The 21,233-nt window shown below is 29.8% G+C and overlaps 1 protein-coding gene across 2 annotated transcripts in view; it reads right to left on the bottom strand.

The window, feature by feature from the left end:
- LOC107436484 (CD109 antigen) overlaps positions 1 to 21,233 on the bottom strand; it is a 142,897-nt gene that overhangs the window by 56,107 nt on the left and 65,557 nt on the right. The window lies entirely within an intron of this gene.

Here is a 21,233-nt window from a genome sequence, read left to right as displayed (position 1 = left end):
TGCTTTATCAAAAATATATCGCGATATTTTCGCAATTAATCTAATTGGTGTCAATATTTTGTTATCCAAAATAAAATTTAGCAGCATCCACAATAGTTTTGTATTCAATAATTATCGCTTTGTATAATATTCACGACTATAAAAATCTCACCCACTCTCCCTTTATGGCCAACGACAACATAAAGTTTGTAAATTTAAAATTCGTGATAAAAAATGATGTGAACAATTAATTATAATTAACTATAGGCGGGTATTAAAATGCTTTAGTATAAGAATTTAATAGATTTAAAAATCTTAAAAATGAAATGCCATTTGGACGAATAAGTATATGCATATTTATGTTGAAAATCACCACTAACGGGATGATGAAATATAATATTTCGATAACTTATGTTAGCCTACGTATTTGTTTCTAGCCCGCTTTACTTTACTGAAACTATGGGTTTAGCGAGCTTAAAGGATATTTAATTTTTCCTCGTGGTTTCATCTGCTTCTATTTTTTTTAAATATTTTTTAAAATTGCTACTTCCATGACGCGCATGTTTTAATCTATAACAACGGTTTTCAAGAAATTCGTAATTTTGTTACTATGCCCGAATCTCATAACGCCAGTAAAAGGTATTTATTTAAAAACTATTTCTTGGAAAATTTGCCAAGTGGTGAAAAAAAAAAATCCGATCCAAAACGGCGCTGCAGTTCTCGAGTTATCAGCGAAAATACATCTAGCAGGTTTTCGCTTTTATGTAAACATGTTTCCATAGATTCAACTTAGAATTTTTCAGTTTTTCAGCCTTTTATATTATTCTTTAAGTTGCATGTCTATGATCCAAAACGGCCCTCCCGTTCTCGAGTTATCAGCGAAAATACATCTAGACGGATTTTCGCTTTTATGTAAACATGTTTCCATAGATTCAACTTAGAATTTTTCAGTTTTTCAGCCTTTTATATTATTCTTTAACTTGCATGTCTATGATCCAAAACGGCGCTCCAGTACTCGAGTTATCAGCGGATATACATCTAGACAGATTTTCGCTTTTATGTAAACATGTTTCTATAGATTCAACTTAGAATTTTATCAATTTTTCAGCCTCTTATATATTTCTTTTAGTTGCATGTCTATGATCCAAAACGGCGCCGTTCTCAAGTTATCAGCGAAAATACTTCTGGACAGATTTTCGCTTTTATGTAAACTTGTTTCTATAGATTCAACTTAGAATTTTATCAATTTTTCAGCCTTTTATATATTTCTTTTTGTTGCATGTCCATGATCCAAAACGGCGCCGTTCTCGAGTTATCAGCGAAAATATATCTAGATTGATTTTCGCTTTTATGTAAACATGTTTCTACAGATTCAAGTTAGAATTTTTCAGTTTTTTAGCCTTTTATATTTTTCTTTAAGTTGCATGTCTGTTCCGCGCTGTTGTAAAATCTATCAATGTCATTAAAATAAACAAAATAATGCTTTAAGATTAACAAAATAAAAATCTAGAAAATAATTAAGGAAATTAGGAGGGTGTAGGAGGAGCGGTAGCCAACGAAATAATTAGAATCCGGTGTTGATGGCCGGATAAATCACAAGCAGAAAAGCAGGAGTTTCTTGCCCTTGAAAATAAAATCGTGTATGTGAGAAATAACAAAAAGGAAGAAAACACCTGTTTAGGGTTACCGTAACAAATGATTTTGAAGGTAAAATATCCAGTTATTATGTCGCCATTTAAATCTTACTTTTCATTTACTGAGAAAAGTTTTGTTGCATATTCTTTTGACGAAAAATAAAAATAAGAGCTTATTTTGTTCAGTTAATTTATTTGACTGTATTGTGCAGTATATCTTGAGAAAAATGGGGTCTTAGGAAAGAAAAAAAAACATGTGGATACTTTCATATAAACATACAGAATTTTTTTTCGTTCTCTTTATTAATTTTTATTAGTTTTATTCTTAAAAACTAAATCTATTGCTTCATGTTAATTTTTTAATTAATTGACTCCATTTACTTATTAACTTTCATCGCTTATCCACTTTTAGGAAAATTTTGCCACTAAATATGTGCACAGAATAAGCCCTTCGGTAATAATAAATAATAAAATAATAAATATATAAATAATAAATACATAAATAATAAATATATAAATAATAAATATATAAATAATAAATACATAAATAATAAATGTATAGATAATAAATATATAAATAATAAATATGTAAATAATAAATATATAAATAATAAATATATAAATAATAAATATATAAATAATAAATATATAAATAATAAATATATAAATAATAAATAAATAATATAAATAATAAGTAATCAAATATTCCCTAATTCCAGCATTTAAATACATGTTTGGAATCATATCCAAAGAAATTTAAAAAAATTATCCACTCAGGGGGTCGAGCATATATATCTAGTTCATAGTTAGGCAATGAAAAAACGCTATCAATATAAGGCGAATTAGTACTAAAGATATAAAGGAAAGCATGACTAAAAAACCTTAAAACCTGTTTGATTGCTGGAGGAAACAATAAAGAATATGGTGAAGGTGATTATTAGAAACAACTTCGATATTCATCTGGCGATAAAACGAGTTACGTCTTTCGTCAGAGTTTGGTAGCATTTTTTTCTGCTTAAAAATTTGTGAACTCTAATATGGATACTTTTTTTTAATTTCATTTTTAATTAATTTTACAAAAATATAGATCAAGTAGCAAAAAAAAAAGGCAAGGAAATTCTTGGGTGAAGCATTGGGACAAACTAGCCCTCATAAAGGAGTTTTTGTTGGAACTAAACCACCCTTGCGTTACAAGAAGAAAACCACGGAAACCTCCAGATTTACCACGACTGTAAAGGGATTCTAACCCAGGATACGTCCACCACTGAGGATATTTTACGTCAGAACTGTGGTCGATGCGAGGTGGAAGCAGAATTCATATCAACAAGTAGTGGCTGGGAAGCGAACCTGGGTCGCCTCGTTGGGAGGCAAGGGCTCTATCTTCTCAGCCACAGAGTCTCAAAACAATTAATTAAATATGTGTATGTTTTTTTAATTACTTAAAAGATAAATATTTCCAAAATATATATTAAGGGCAGTTTTACTTATCTTTAAAACGGCATTCATTTTTGTCAAACCTATAATGCGTTTTCTTTTCTTTCTCTATTTTTTTTAAAAAAAAATTCATTTTGAATCCTTTCAATCTCGATTGTTTAAAATTTAGGTATAAAAATAATGATTTATTGATTATCCTGTTTTCGTGTTAAAATTTCACAATAGCGTAAAAATTATCCATGAAGCATATTTTGATCATATACTCAGTGTTAAAAATTACGATGTAACCGAATTTAGTTTTTCAGTTATTTTGGTTGTCATTTTAGGATTATTACGTAATCTTTCAAAAAAAAAAATCTATCAAGAAGCGACACTGCATCATTAAACATTTTTTCCTAAATAGTTTAAATATTTTTAAGCAATAAAATAATATATTTTGTTGTTCACAAATATTTAATAAAAAGTATGCATCAATTTGTATTAATTATTTTCGCAAATATGTTTTAAAAGGAAATTGACATTAACTTTTTCATTCTAACAATTCTGTTCGATTAAATTGGCATGTGTAGACTTAAAATCGGTTGAACTAATTTAAGTCTTAGTTCCATTTAGTTTTCAACTTTAATATTTGTGCTACATAAAATTTTGTCTTGGGTTTCAAATTGTTTTAAGTTTATTTACATATCTATCAAAATTTATGAAAAATATTTTAAAAAAATATCATTATTATAGCATTATTATTTCAAGCATTATTATTTCATTATTATTATTATTATTATTATTAACAAACACTCAACAAATAATTCTAGTACACACTATATTGAGATCACTATAGTGATTGAAAGAATGTTTCATTTTATTTTATCATGCACATAGCATATACACAGTTGAAAGATAAAAAAAAAGCAAAATGCTCACAATTTTACACCTTAGAATAATTTTAAATCTTTCTTTAGTATTTGTTAATAAATATTAGTAAATAATGATAAATAATAAAAGCAATTAATTTGTTACCTTATTATCGATTCTTTATACCGAAAAAAGAAAGAAAAAAAAATACGAAAACGATCGTATTTCCTAATGGCTTTTTCAAATAGATCGCGCAGAAGAACTCGAAATAATATAATAAATTAAACCTAAAAAATTTCTTCCAAATAACGTGACTGGAAACATATAAATCGTAAAATAAAACTTTTTATCCCTAAAGTCACGTTTTACAATCGAAAAAAATTTTTTTTCACTCTGGAATAAGAAAGAGGCTTATCAATTTCTCTTCTCTCAGTTTTTGTTTTTTAAGTTCCACCTTGTCACCAGTTTTTTCCCCCTGGATTCTCTGAATTTCATACGTATTTTAAATTTTATTCAAAATGTTTATTTTATTTTTATCAAAGGGTCTGCGCGATTTATTAACTGTTTTTGTCAGCGCTCGTGCGGCGGATTTCGATATCTATTAATCCCTAATTCGAATAAGAGACCTTACCACAATTTACATATTTAAATCATTTTTAACACGGAACTTCCATAAAATTTTGAGTGGCTTAAAAATAAATAAAATGGCGCGGAAAGAAAGAAGCTATTGATACAAAAACCATTTACACCTGCGGGACCCGAAAGATGTTTAAAGGAACTCTAGGGTTCCATGGAAGGATAGAAGGTCCGGGAGAAACTGGTAATAATTATATTGATATCTAATCAATAATTTATAATTTATTTTATATTTCAATTATTTATATGAACTTATTTATGCAAAATTAAAACAAAAAAAGTAGTAATTAAAAAAAATAAAGACAATATTTTAAATAAATTATGCTCGTATCGACCAGCCAAAGCTGGAATCGAACCTGGGCCACCTCGTTTGGAGGCGAGCGTTCCATTCCCGAAACCAATCCGAGCCTACTGAAATTATTTTATTTTATTTTATAGCTTTCGTCAAACTGCCGACCCAATTTTGGGTTTCTGACTGCATATGTTCAACTCCGTAACCTTTTAATTTTGAACCCAATCCAGAAGACAATGAAACTCCTAGATCAAGTATTGGGAGAAATTATATCCTGTGTGGAGGAATCTAAGATGGAACTAACCATCATTTCCATTACAAAGGGAGGAAAACCACGAAAACCTTCCACGGTTAGTCTGACGACAAGGGGAATCTAACCCGCGAACCGCCTACCACTGAGAATACTTTACGTCAGCACATTGGTCGGTGAGAGCCGGGTGCGGAATTTGTAACGACCAGCCATCACTGGGATTCGAACTCGGGTCACCTCATTGGAAGGCGAGCTCTCTATCCCGAGAGCCACCACAACTCTCAACTGAAATCATTTTATAACCGTCGTTGAGCAACCGACCTAAATTTGAGTCTACGACTACCAATGTTCAACTTCGTAACTTATTATAATTTTGAACCCAATCCAGAAGACAAGGGAAGTCCTGGATCAGTACGCCCAGAGTTTCTGTTTTGTTATAGAAACGTGGAGAACTTTGTGACCCTGATAGATTTAACGTGCACCAGTAACGTACACCATTTCACGGGGATTCTTCTTCATGATGGATTCGAACTCCTGTTCTCTCGAACAAGAGTCCAGCTCCCTACCAATTGAAATCATTGATATTTTTGCAAACCATTTTTTTTTTCAAGGGGAACAATAAGAGTTATTTCGTACAATGTAAATAAATACACAAATACGTAAAGCCGGAAAAAAATTGTGTCTTAATTTCTCATTATAATAAGTAATAAGACTATACAAGTCATTCCAGTCAACAAAAGGGTTGAGAACTTAGTTCCGTATGCCTCCGAACAAGAGACAAAAGCCTGATTAGTTGAAACGTGCAAGTTGCAGAAGTCTTTGGCTAACTCCGCAGAGCTTGATTAAAAGATATTGAACGTCACGAGTGGATATGGTAGAAGCAGGTGCAAGATATTTTGAATTTGAGGCGGGTCTTTTTTTTTAAAAGTAGCGATGTTGATGATCAAGTAAGTGGAAACCTTTGCAAGAAAAAGAGACGGATGAGAAATTTTATTCAATTACGGGTTCATGAACTGGGGGTATTTACGGGTAGAGGATAATGTTGGGTTCTTTTGTGGTAATAAGTAGTAATTAGCCTGTGTTAAAATCGGGCTTATCAGTTGACAGATAGGCGTTTCTTGTTTCCACAAGATAGAGATCACTAATTCGTGTGCTGTATCTTTCTTGAAAAGTATGATTCGAAAGTGTTTGATTAGTGTGTACAGCCGAAAAAAAGAAATATTAGATAAAGGAGGGCTGTAACTGTAATTTTAAAGGAACATGAATCGGGCGCAACGTTCCAAAAAAAATGTTTGAAGTAGCTGTTTCGCTCTCAGAAATTTCATTTTCGACTGTTCCGCGATCAGTATTTCATTATTTTTGATAAGCATTCGGTATCGAAATCACGTGATTCTTAACGAAATTTCATCTTAGTTCTTTCTGGAAGTTTTCTGGTATTTATTTTTAAATTTGATATTTTAAAACCATTTGAACAGCTAGATTAATTAGCTATCTAAAAATGTGGTACTGGAATTAGTACACTCGCTTGATAAGCACTTGACAAGCCGATCTCGGGTTTTTGATTCTTGGCAATAAATGAGTACTTATTAAACCGAACTCCTTATATTTCACGCTGTATTTTCCAATCATAATGTGCTACTTTGCGTGCTTAATTAAGCCAAATGGTTTTAACGAAATTTACGACAAGCAAATATAGTAATTTCCGCAATTTAATGAAATGTTCACTTGTGGCATTTCTAGGAAATGGTTTCATCAATAGCGAAGAAAATATTGTGATTTTTAGATATCTATTTTTTACAGTGCTCTTGGCACAAAATTTACACTTAGGAATATGTTTTGTTCGATGATATTGTTCGGTGTTTTAACAATAACCGTTGAAAATATTCGTTCTAGAAAAGATATAAAAATTGTAAGTAACAAAAATCGTCACCTTAATTTTAGCTAAACTCTACATAAAGTAACTGAACGATTAGAATATGAAACACTATAAATATTAAGCATAATAGTAACTTTTACCTTTAGGCTAAAATGAAGGAAAAAAATGATATAAAAACAGTGTTTTTTTATTGTTTTTTTACAAAAAACATTCTATCATTCTCAACTTTTATTAAATATTAGTAGTTAGAAATAATTGCTGTAAAAAACATTTGATTCGAAATGAACGGATGAAATGCACATTTAAAATAAATTTTATATTTGATATTTTACGAATTTACTTCCTGCGAACATCTTCACGAAAAACCTACAAAAACTCCGTTTCAATTTAGATTTACAATTCTTGTAGAGGATAAAATTTATGAGAACCAGCCTTAATTCAATTTAAGTTGGAAAATTTTGAAATTCTCTTAAGATTTTAGGGAATCCGTAGAATTTTAAAATTTTACAACTGTCGTTCTTAAGTATGATGTGAATGATTAAAAATTTCAAAAAACTACATTTCCACTTTGAAGTTTGCAATTTTTATGATGGTTTCGAGAACTTTGGTTTCGATTTTAAACTTCACGATCAAGTGGATAAATTTAACCTTTTAGAAAAGATTTTACAAAAGAAAATTATAATTTAACGTTTAACGTTATAATTTATAGCGTTAACAAAATTATTTAACTTTTTTTATTCGGAAGGCTTATTTTAATGTATTAACACAGCATATAATGACATTTCTGGTAAAGAAGACTATAATTCTGGTTAATAACACCAAAATATCAACGGAATTTGAACCATCCATTTTATAATTTTTCCTTTCATATGGTTACAATTAACCGGAAGTTCTAGTTTTTAAAGTTATAGTTCTTATTACCACGCATTTAGAACCAAATATAAAACTGAAAAGTAAATTTAACGAAAAAAAATTTTTTTTACGCCACGTTCTCTCCATGATAAAATTACCAAAGTTTATCATGTTTACCAAACTTTAGCGCATATTATGAAACAATATTTTATTGTTAATTTTACCAAAATAGAGTCGGTAGAATTTACCGTCCATTTTGGTGTTCCAATAGAGTAGATACGATATATTGTAACTGTTTACCGAAAATTCTGGTTTTCAAAATTATAGTTCTGAATACCACACAGTTAGTAAAAAATCCATAACTGAAAAGTAAATTTTAAGAAATAAATTGTTTTTAAGCGATGCTCTAATGTACCATGCTAAAATTTCAAGCATTTTACCTCATTTACCAAATTTTATCACATATTTTAAAAAACTTTTTTTACTGTCAATTTTACCAAATTCATTAACTAAAGAGCTTGGGAATTACAGAGCCATATTTTGGTAGTTTTGACCATGCTCAATGCATGTATAATTTTATTTTATTTTATAGCCGTCGTTGAACAGCCGACCCAATTTTATGGGTTTACGATTACTAATGTTCAACTCCGTAGCTTTGTGATTTTGAACCCTATCCAGAAGACAAGGGAACTCCTGGATCGAGTATTGGGAGAAATTTGCCTTCGTGGAGGACTTTTTGATGGAGCTAACCCGCATTTGCATTACATGGAGAGGAAGACCACGACAATCTCCCACGGTTACCCTGATGGCATGGGGACTCTAACCCATGATCCGTCTACCACTGAGGATATTTCACGTTAACACTGCGATCGGTGCAAGCCGGATGCGGAATTCGTATCGACTGGGATTCGAACCCGGTTCTGTTCATTGGAAGACGAACGCCCAATCCCCTGAGCCATTGCGGCTCAGTGTATGTATAATTCATAAATCATTTTTATTTTGAAAAGATTATCCCCGTAATAAAAAAGCAAATACCTTTTTTTATTTATTTATTTAAAAGCAAATTACCGCTAATGAAAAATATACACTGAGACAGTTGAAAACAAACAGTAAGTTGACTTAACTCTTACAGCCAATTGTTTAAAATAGAGATGTATCCAGTTAAATTAATTAAAGGAGGAAAGTTTTTTCGATTAATTTCCATAAACAAGCTTTCATCTGCGATAAATAGAACAATGAAAACCTCTATCCCTCCCTCGTCACTCGGAACACAAATTAATGACAAACTTAAACCCCGTCCTTCAACTTTCTTGAAGTGCAACGTACTGTCCGTTAAAGCTCCCATTCTTTATGGTCTATCCAGTGAAGATTTCATTTCTTTTGATGGTCTTTTGTGCAATTAAGAGTAATTATAAGTGTTCTTATATTAGGGAATATTTTTTTTACATTTTTGCAAGGGTAGCTCATTTTCTCTGTGGGTATAAGACGTGTAGATGTCGTTTTGGTACTTGATTCCAATATTTGTTTTCTCTTACGAGAATTAATAGAATTCATAATGATGATTAAACTTTGTATTGAATTAAAACGTGAAATCAATGTAGGAGAATTACATCACCAGTTATTTAGTCTTACAGTATTTGTCTTAAAGTCATTTCGTAAAAGTGTGGGAGAAGGGAAATAGCGCAAATTCGCAAAATTTTTTAAATATGATTATCAAAGAGCTCCAGGAGCCCGGAATCATTGATTATTTAAAAGAAAAATGCTATTAATAAAAAAAATTGCATTTTATTTAAATTAAGATGCGAGATAGGATTTTTAAAAATATTTTTAATTTGAATGTGTATATTTATTTTGAATGTGCAGATTTTATATATTTTTCAGCCATTCCGCAAAAGTACATTTCTTCTGACTGAATTTTTGATATTTTTCCAGACTAAATTATTTCCCAAACTGCAAATACCTCGCTTTTTTAGTATGAAAAACTCAAATCAGATGAAAAATATTTGTTTATTCAGAGAAGTTACGTCTCTGTGTCTATTTTAATAATTTTATTAATTGTTAATGTTATACGAAGAAAACAATTCTGATAAAAAAATACCGTACTGTTGGCAACTGGTAAGAAAATCATAATTCTGGTTCATTGAACCAAAATATACGGTATTTAAGTCATTCGTTTCGTAAATTTTTCCGCTCATTTGGTAACGGTTTCCAGGAAATTTCGATTTTTAAGATAATAGTTCTTAGTACCACATATTTAGTCAAAAGTACAAAACTAAAAGTAAATTTAACCAAATAATACAAAACAAATGAAATAAAATAAAAATATGACCACCGAAGCCGACGTCTTCAGGGGGTACCGGCCCCGGTAGCCATTAAAAACAAAACCATTTCTATTTGAGGGAGAAGCAAAAGCTTAAAATATCTCCCTCAGTACCCCGATGGTTTTGTATAGAGGTCCAGGAAAAACAAGATACATTCAAAAGAATAAACAAATTACGAAAAGAAAATCAATAAAAATCATCAGAAAATTAAAAACTCACAGTCACAGGTCAAGAATCATTTTCAAAAGCAAGTGGAGGAAAAGAAAACACTAAAAACTGAAAAACAACGCCCCCTATAATAATGCGCAGTAGAAGTTTAAAAATGAAATGAAAAAGGTCAGGAGAAGGAGATACGTAGATAAATTAATAGAATGCTTAACTGGGGCTGCTCAGTTAAGACTAGAATTGCGCCCTGTTAAAAGAAAAAATATATAAAAACTTAAAAACCATCAATCATTTTTTTAATTAAAAAATTAACATTACAAAAATTAAAAGGAAAATCATTTTTACTCAAATTATTTAAAAAATTATCCACAGCTTCCCGAAAACTTTCAACATTATTACAAATTTTCTTGATCCTAACTAATTGCGAAAAAACAAGATTTTTGAATATTTTACTACACAAATTAGTTTTAAAGTTGCAGAAAAAAATAACATTAAAATTAAAGGCTTTTCTTTTATCAAACACACCAATTTTAATAAAATTGTTAACAATATCAATTTTAAAATCTAAATATTCAATATTAAAGCAATTTTCATTAGTTTTTTTCAGGACCAAATCACCAGGATAAATATTATAAATAAAATTATAATCGTCACAATTAAACAAAATCAAATCATCAATGTATCGGAAAGCATTAAGTACTTTATGTTCAAGAAATTTAGCCTCGAAAAAGTGCAAAAAAATGTTGGCAAAAGCCCCAGAAAAGGAATTACCTTGTGGAATTCCAATAATTTGTTTATAAAAATCTAAACCATTAAAAAGAACATTCTCAAAAAGATTAAACTTGCTTAAATCTAACCAGTTAAACCTATCAATTTTTTCATCAAATAATGTGTTTTCATCAAATAATGTGTGTCAAAATAATTTTTCATGTGTTTTCTTTCAGTATTGTAATTTTCAAATTTGGTTTATGCTGCATTTGCGCTTTTCTTATTTGAAAAATTATTTTGTTTTTATTTCTTGCTTTAGGTGTTTTCTAATTAATTTAAAGCGTCAAAGGGTTTTGTTGGATGTCTAGGTTTTATATGTTTAATTTAGTATTTCCTTTTAGGTTAATTTTAAAATAATGCAAAGTACAATATATAAATATTTTATGGCGCCTGGCTCGTCGCGCGCCCAAACAAGGAGCACTGAAGTTAGTCTTGACTTAGGGATTACTTCGGACAAAAAGTTACTAAGTCAAATATTTTGTTTAAATAAATTTAAAAATATAAAAAAATTTAAAAAGTTTAAGAAATGTTGTAATAAAAAATGTAAAACTTGTCCTTTGGCTGATAGTTCTCAAATTGACAGTCATTCTAATGTATTTTTTTGTAAAAGTATTAATATTATTTATTTAATTCAGTGCAATTGTTGTAATTTGTGTTATGTTGGTCAGACAGGTCTTGAATTTCATAAGCGGATTAATTCCCACAGATCAGCTATAAAAAATTTTAATAATAGTAATTGTTCCACGGATTATGAAATTTTACATTTTCAATTTCATGATTTTAATAATGTTACTCTTTTTATTTTGGATTTTATGGAAAATTTAGATAAAAGACTTGATTTAGAAAATATTTACATTGGTAGTCTTAAAACTCTTTTTCCTTATGGATTAAATAGTAAATTTAATGGGGAAGGTACTGTTAATACTGAAGATTTTTGTATTTATAATAAATTAAAAGTTTTTGATTTTCCTGGTGTTTGTGATTCAAAATTTAGAAGTAAAAGGGGAGGTGGAAAAGGTAAGGGTAAATTTATTGAGTTTGATGAGTTTTCGAATTTTTGTAACTTACCTGTTAATTTGAATAATATTTTCACTATTAGGAAATATATTTTTGGTTTTAAAAATAAAGTTTTAAAAAATTTCCTTTTTAAATTTGGTTCTAAAATTAAATTTGATACTGAACTTGTTAAATTTATAGTTTTGGATTTAATTAAATCAAAAATTGGTGTCAATAAAACTGATTTGCTTTTTAATAATGTTTCTAACGTCGAAAGGGTTTTTTGTACGATTAATTTTCATGATAAGAATTTTGAAAATGCTAAGTTACCACAGATTATTCATGGTCTTTCTGATTTCTTTCCTTTAGAACAAATTAGGGTTACTGCTGCTTTTAAATATTCTTCTACACTTAGGAAAAAGGTGTGTAATTATAATTTTTTAAGTCGAAATCTTAATTGTATTTCTAAATCTGATTGTTATTGTAATGAGGAGGGTTTTTCAAAATTTATTGATAATGATTATGGACATGTTATTACCGGAAATTTGGAAATTGTGGGTGATCAGGATCTAATTAGCATTTTAAGTAAGGGTTCAAAATTTAGAACCAGAGTTAAGATGAAAAAAGAAGATTTTATTTTATCCATTAAAAAAGATCTAGATTTTTTTATTGCAAAAATTTCCAAAAAATATCATTGGCCTGTTGAAGGTTTTTCTGAGCGGAAAGCTAAAATTATTGAAAGGGTTAAATTTAATTTATTTAATACCAGTTTTAGTTCATTTCCTAAAGGTACTTTTATTGATTATGATTTATCTAGAAAAATTAAAAATCTTAAGGATAAATTCATTGTTACTGTTGTAGATAAAGCTTCAAATAATTTCTGTATTATGTGTAAATATTTTTTTAAAAAATTGATTATTGGGGAATATAATGCAAATAATACCTATTTAAAGTTAAAAGAAGATAAAAAAGTTATTGAAAAAAGAATTATTGCATTTAGTAAAAAATTAAAATTTAAATTAAGTAGGATTACATTTCCATATTTATTTCCAATAGTTAAATTTCATAAAAATCCGATTAAATTTAGGTTTATAGCATGTGGTACTAATAGTTATAATTCTGATATTAGTAAAAGGTTTTTTTGTTTTTTAAAAATTATTTTGCTTAAAATTAAAAAAGAGAAAAATATTATTATTGAAAGTAATGTTGAAGTTTTGGATTTTATTAAAAGTAATGATATTTCCAGCATTAACACTTTTGATTTTGAAAATTTGTATACCAGCATACCACATGAAAAAATTATTGAGATTTGTGAAGGTATTTATGACAAGTATTTATTTGATGAAAAAATTGATAGGTTTAACTGGTTAGATTTATGCAAGTTTAATCTTTTTGAGAATGTTCTTTTTAATGGTTTAGATTTTTATAAACAAATTATTGGAATTCCACAAGGTAACTCCTTTTCTGGGGCTTTTGCCAACATTTTTTTGCACTTTTTCGAGGCTAAATTTCTTGAACATAAAGTACTTAATGCTTTCCGATACATTGATGATTTGATTTTGTTTAATTGTGACGATTATAATTTTATTTATAATATTTATCCTGGTGATTTGGTCCTGAAAAAAACTAATAAAAATTGCTTTAATATTGAATATTTAGATTTTAAAATTGATATTGTTAACAATTTTATTAAAATTGGTGTGTTTGATAAAAGAAAAGCCTTTAATTTTAATGTTATTTTTTTCTGCAACTTTAAAACTAATTTGTGTAGTAAAATATTCAAAAATCTTGTTTTTTCGCAATTAGTTAGGATCAAGAAAATTTGTAATAATGTTGAAAGTTTTCGGGAAGCTGTGGATAATTTTTTAAATAATTTGAGTAAAAATGATTTTCCTTTTAATTTTTGTAATGTTAATTTTTTAATTAAAAAAATGATTGATGGTTTTTAAGTTTTTATATATTTTTTCTTTTAACAGGGCGCAATTCTAGTCTTAACTGAGCAGCCCCAGTTAAGCATTCTATTAATTTATCTACGTATCTCCTTCTCCTGACCTTTTTCATTTCATTTTTAAACTTCTACTGCGCATTATTATAGGGGGCGTTGTTTTTCAGTTTTTAGTGTTTTCTTTTCCTCCACTTGCTTTTGAAAATGATTCTTGACCTGTGACTGTGAGTTTTTAATTTTCTGATGATTTTTATTGATTTTCTTTTCGTAATTTGTTTATTCTTTTGAATGTATCTTGTTTTTCCTGGACCTCTATACAAAACCATCGGGGTACTGAGGGAGATATTTTAAGCTTTTGCTTCTCCCTCAAATAGAAATGGTTTTGTTTTTAATGGCTACCGGGGCCGGTACCCCCTGAAGACGTCGGCTTCGGTGGTCATATTTTTATTTTATTTCATTTGTTTTGTATTGATACTTTTTTCTGAAATTTCTGCTGCTTCTTAGCGCGTTTTTTTCAAAGAAGTTTTATCCTTTTGATCTTAATTATTTGTGTTTTCTTTCAGTATTTAACCAAATAAATGATTTTCATGCCATGCTCTAAGATATCATGATAAACTTATCGCATGTTACCAAACCATGTTTTATGTTAATTTTACACTTATGCAAAAATTCCCTAGCTTTTTCATGAGCGCATTAAGTCAGAAACTCCATAAATTTTATCATATTCTTGTAGTTTTGACAGCACTTTTTTTCATGGTGTAATTTATAAAAGCATTTGAAGTCTGTCCTTTAACTAAAGATTTGTTTTAAATATGAGATCATGAGAGTGTGTTTAAAAACATGTTTTTCAATCCCGATGCATACGATCATTATTGTGCTGATGTCAGGTGTATATATTTAACATTTTATATAATTTTTTTTCTTTGAAAAAAATAGCAATAATTAAAAGATTTAGAGCAGCTTTGTCCCACTTACCAGATGGTCAAACATTCCAAGTGTTTCATATACTTTTCTAGATTTAAAAATCAAATTATTTAATTTTATCTCGCTTTTGCAAATTGATGGTGTAATGCAACAAGCCATCTTTATTAAAACGAACTGAATTTTAAAAAAAAGTACTTTCCTTTTGAGTATTTCTTTCGGCTTAAAGCAATTTGAGTGACTTTCATTGCATGCTTTATTTTATTTTCACCAGTTGCTATCAATATAATAAAAAAGCGGGGCGAGACCAAGTTCGTTTATATAAGACTAATGAATCAAGTTTGTTTACTCATGATTTTTTCACGTTAAAATTTTTAACCATCCTATTAATTATTAGCTAAATTTTTTAAAGAATTCGTGCATATACATGAGGTGATAAGGTAAAAATATGTATAAAATAATTTCAGTTGAAGCATGGTGGCTCGGGGGATAAAGTGCTGGCCTCCCAATAAGATAACACCGGTTTGAATCCCAGCGGTGACTGGTCGATACGAATTTCACACACTGCACGCACCGACCACAGTGCTGACGTAAAGTATCCTCAGTGGTCGACGGATAATGAGTTTGAATCGTCTCGCCGTCAGGCTAACCATTCGAAGTTTTCGTGGTTTTCCTCTCCATGTAACGTAAATGCGAATTAGTTCTATCAAAAAACCCTCTACGAAGACAAATTACTCCCAATACTTGATCCCATTAATTCCCTTGTCTTCTTGATTGAGTTCAAAATTGCTAGACCACCGAGTTGATTATTGGCTGTCGCTAACTCAACACTAAATCGGCTGTTCAACGACGGTTATAAAAATAACGCATACAATAATTCAGTTGTTGTTATTGCTGTTGTAGTTAATTTACGTCGCACTAGAGCTGCACGATGGGCTATTGGCGACGGTCTGGGAAACACCCCTGAGGATGATCCGAAGACATGCCATCACAATTTTGATCCTCTGCAGAGGGGATGGCACCACCGCTTCGGTAGCCCGGTGACCTGCACGCGAAGTCGAGCACTTTACGGTAGAACAGTTTAACGAGGACCCATACCGCACACCCTCGGTCCCTACGCAGACTGATCCAAGTGGTCACCCACACACTGACCGTAGCCAGTGATGCTTGACTTCGGTGATCTGCTAGGAACCGTGTCTTAACTATCAGACCACAGTAATTCAGATAATAATTCATCAAAATTTATTTTGATCATATAAATTCGTTTGCATAATTACCTCAATATAAAGTCAATCTGTTGCATTTCCGATTTTTTTTTTTTAAAATATCTATATATTTCAACCACATAAATTTTCATAATACACATGTTTCACAATAGGAGTTCATTTTTCTGTCCCATTACCTCAGTCGTACTTTTTCAAATTTTCTTGGCCCATAACATTTCACGGTTATTATCATCATCTTTTTTCATTTCCTTTTACTATACTCTTTAACTTGATGGCCTTCATCACTTTTCTCTTATTCTTTTACTCGAAAAATTAGAACTTTTCTCGTAGAAAGGGAAAAGTTAAAAAGTTCTAGAAACTACTCTAACAATCTACCTCATTTCCGCTTATGGCCATTTTTAGTTTCACAAAGGGTTAAAGCCCGCTTCTTTGTGTGCGGTTAAGTCGCCAAATTATTAATGAAGTCAGGTTGTGTGATTCATTCTCAAATTTCGCTGAACGTTTTTCTCTTTTTTCAATGAACTCGAAATTAATGGTTGTAGTTTGAGACACACTTGTCGTTTGTCCACATATTCTACTGAAAATTCGTAATTTGACCTTCTTCGAGTTTTTCACCTGTCGCGCGGTTAATAACCAAACTTGAAATCACGTTCTCGGTGAGAATATTTTTTAACACGTATTTTATGTCCTTTTTTTTATTATTTCATCCGGCTTTTTGTAACGCTATACTCAAAGATAATTTCATCCAGAATATTCGAAACGATTTTATGAATTTTCATAAATATAATATGTTGTCTTCGTTTGAATTTTTAATTGGTACTAAATCTTAGAATGCTTTTTTTTTAAATCATGATCATTTCTCTAACATCAAAACATTGTTTTTCAAACTCTATAAAGAAACAACTGCATAAATTTTAAATTTTTTGCATTTTTAATATTTTATATTAATTTATCGTTGGCACATTGAGAATAAGATTTAGATTGTGATTTATAAATTTTTTAATAACACTGAAAATAAAAAATAAGATTTTTAGTTTTAACTTTTTTTTTCTATTTGAAACGATAATAGCGAACAATGAAAACAAAATTGAAGTTTGAATATTTTCATTAAAAATAAGTTTTCTATTGAAAATTCTAAATCATAACATCTTTAGTACCCGCAAAAATCAGTATAGGGCATCAGTTTTTTATTATTAAATCACATTATAATAGTAAAATTTTTGTTAATTTTTATGAAAAATGCCTCGTAGGATTTGATTAGATTTTGTTTTCTGCGCTATGCTTATTATACAATAGCAAAAAAATAATAAATAAAAAATAACATATCAATAATTAAAAGCGTATGCTTTATTAAAAAGAAGCTCGAAAATTGCTTTCCAAATCACCATAAAAGGTGGTCCATTGTTAACTAAGCTTCATTGCGTTTCTCTTGTCTCCTATATGTGTAACATTTGCTTGTACTGTTTCATTAGAGAACAACCAGCCTAAAAAACTGTGGTAAATATTTTTTTTCTTCTTCTTGTTTTCGTTTTACTTTTTTTTTATATTCCTCTTTGAATATTTTTCCCGAAGAGATAGCAGCACTATATCACTGTAAACGAAAAAAAAAAAACGAGGCATAGAATGAATTTTTTATTTGTGGGGCGTTAGCAATTTTCATACACTTTTTTCTCCATGCATCCTAAAAAAAAAAACAGAGTAGTGTATCCATGGATGACTTAACCCCTTGGTCAATTACCTTCCGACGAGCAGCTACCTAGATGACCCTCAAAGAATTCACTTGTAAAAAAACGTTAACCGCTACACTCAAGTGGTCATTCATCTACTCTAGTTAAGATAAATATTAATCGAGATACGAGATAAGATAGGATAGTTTTGCTTCGAGTATTGGAGAAACTGTGAAATATTTATTAAATACTTCACAGTGATATTTATTAGATATTTCAATCTGTAAAATATTTACTAAATATTTCGATCTATTATATTTCAAGTCTACAATTATAAATATTCAAAACAAATAATAACAATAATCGCATGAAGTTCAAAATGTGCATTGGTTAGACATTCCTCTAACTTTCATTCGAAAAATTAAAAAATAAATAAATAAGATTTAAGATTTAAATATATAAATTTCAAAAACAGGACAACAACAAAAATATGCAATTTTGAATTTTGATTTTTAGTAACTGAAAATACGTCATTAATGCTAAAAGAAATTGCAATGTAGATATTTTTATTAAAAATAAATTAAAAATTGTTTATCTGAACGTATAAAAGTTTTAGCTGTGTCAAAAATTAAAAAAATATCAATTCTTTCACCTCTTTGTATTTCAAATATCTCGTAACTAACAATTGTAAAAAGAAAAAAATTTAAAAAAATTATTTTTTTTTGTAAGCCCTTCAAAAAAATACAGCCATTTAAAAAAAAATTAAAGAATACAGCCATTTTAAAAAAATCGAAATTTTGTTCAGAAACCTCGAATTCACGAGTTTGTCAACTCGAAACTGTCTTTATTTCTCTTCTCACGTGGTCAAAGATTTGTCAGAATATGATCGTAAAAATTTAATTAAGATTTCTAGATGATCATATTGATTTGTTTATTTCTACTAAATGAATAACTCGTTGTAGCCACTAGAATTTGCACCTGCATTTATGAGTACATCCGGTTGTTAAATGGAACGTTTGTTCTCTATCATAAATGAAAGTGGCAATAAAATCGTTTGGGAATCTGATACTCCAGCAGAACACTAAAATCAGCATTCGAAAACCATCGACCACGGCATTAAGTGACGTCATACAGCCAAAATACCCCTTCGGGCTACTCACTCTCTTCTTGAAATGTAAAAAAGACCCTCTTAAAGGAGCAGGAGCTACTTTTAGAACAGCACGCGTGTTCGAAAGATAGACTTACCATTGTTTCCAGCACGAAATCGACTTATCCACTTTTAAAAGAGATGGTATCCATCCTGTACAGCTCCCCTTTCTCTTGAAAAACGCTTTTATTCCTTTTTATTTGTCCGGATATTATTAAAAATAAACACATGGGAATGTTTTTTCTCTCGTCCTGTATGTGTCTTTTGCAAAAAAAAATAACCGAAAAAGTATAACTCTAAAAAGAGTTTTTGTATTATTGCTATTAATGCATCGAATTTATTTTTTAAATGTTTGTTATGGTTCAATGCTACTAAAGAGAATTTTCATACATCTTTCTCAATAATATTAGAGCTGGGTTAGTAATTTTTTTTTTCTGGGTTGAAATTATATTAAAGAAATGGATCAGAACACGTAAATTGCATTGATTAAAAAATATCTAATTCATATCTAATATTAATATTTTCATTTCAAACACTCAGTTACGCCTCACACTATATCTAATATATTATAATCGTCAGTGAACAACCGACCCAATTTTGGCTCAATAAAGCCAATCAGAAGCCTGTATTTTTGTAAACATATCGCATTTTACGATAAGTAAAAATACTGGCTTTTGATTGGTCAAATTTGTCTACATTAATTTCGAAAATTTAGCTGAATTCCGAACTAAAAATCCATGGATTTACGAAATATAGATTGTGTTCATACAATAGATTAATGAAGAAGCCAACATAAAACTGACGGACTACAGTGATATTTTGCTTTAAAAAAATTTCATTTAGAGGTAAAATAAAACTTTCTATTCGATTTTAGAGGACCCCTCTGAGGAGGGGGCCCGGGGCAAATGCCCCGTATGCCCCTGCCTTAGTCTGGCTCTGTATAGACCTTTATAACATCGTAGTGTTTTAAAATGAACTAAATTATTGGAATACTCTTAAGTTAGCATGGCAATAAAGCCTGGCGGTGTATCATTTTTAGGTTACAAAACCATTTTAACAGATAAATAATTGCTAACTAGTTACTAATCAATCTTTTCTAGATAAATGGTTTCCATTGTCAAATTTGAAATGCTCTTAATTTTTGCTACTAGTATTTGGCTAGATCGTGCGCGATGCGGATTAGGTGCCATAAAAAAAATTCCTTTTTTTAACATTCTTCTTGCTATTTTTACGGAAGTTAAGAAATAATCGTGATCCATATTTTTTTAAAAGTCATCTTTAATCAATTAGGCGATATTGCTGCAAGGCATCCACTAGGTAGCAGTATCGGTGCTTCAAAGGAAAAGGAGCTTCTGCTCTGCACCATTTAGTGATTTAGATTATTGCGTTGAATGTGTTTTTAAAGTTCAAGTGGATGGTTCCTGCATCAGTCAATTTAGTTTTCATTGGTTCTTGTAATTATTGTAGTTAATTGTGCTCATCGTTCAAAAATGAATGGCATAGATGGCCTAAGATTTATTATATAAACACGCATACGGAACATAGTCTTGAATTAGAACATTAATAACCAAATCATTTATTTTAATGCATAGTTTAAAGAATCATGTAGATGTTGTTTATTGAACTTGGATTTCATTGTTTTTGAGTAAAAAGTTACTTGACTCTTTTATTTAGCAATAAAATTAATGTAATAAAATAAATAACATATTTTCATCAGACCTACGTAGTTTCATAACTATGCGTTTTTACCATCATATATCGTTTTGCAATAGTTTTCCTTATATTTATGTTACCCACTTCCACTACATATAAAAATTTAAAAAGTTTCTGTTAAGTCTCAAAAACCCTCTTTTTAATCAAAATTTCAACAATCATCATGTTTTTATCAAGTTTTTTTTCCAGCTAAACTTGCTGAAAATGCCAACCTCTTATAAATTGGCTGCATTTTATTTAATTTTATAACCGTCGTTGAACAGCAGACCCAATTGTTGGGTTTAAGACTACCAATGATTACCTTGTAATTTTGAACCCAATCCAGAAGACAAGGGAACTCCTGGATCAAGTATTGGGAGAAATTTTGCCTTCATGGAGAACTTTTTGATGGAACTAACCCGCATCTGCGTTGCATGGAGAAGAAGACCACGAGAACCTCCCACGGTTAGACTGACGACAAGGGGACTCTAACCCATGATCCGTCTACCACTGAGGATATTTCACGTCAGCACTGTGGTCGGTGCAAGACGGATGCGGAATTCGTATCGACCAGTCATAGCTG

Source organism: Parasteatoda tepidariorum, chromosome 1 (assembly GCF_982258835.1).
Source record: "Parasteatoda tepidariorum strain Cologne lab strain chromosome 1, Ptep-v5.0, whole genome shotgun sequence".
Taxonomy (NCBI): domain Eukaryota; kingdom Metazoa; phylum Arthropoda; class Arachnida; order Araneae; family Theridiidae; genus Parasteatoda; species Parasteatoda tepidariorum.
The sequence above is the reverse complement of the archived record's forward strand: the minus strand, read 5'-3'. Positions and strand labels throughout refer to the sequence as shown.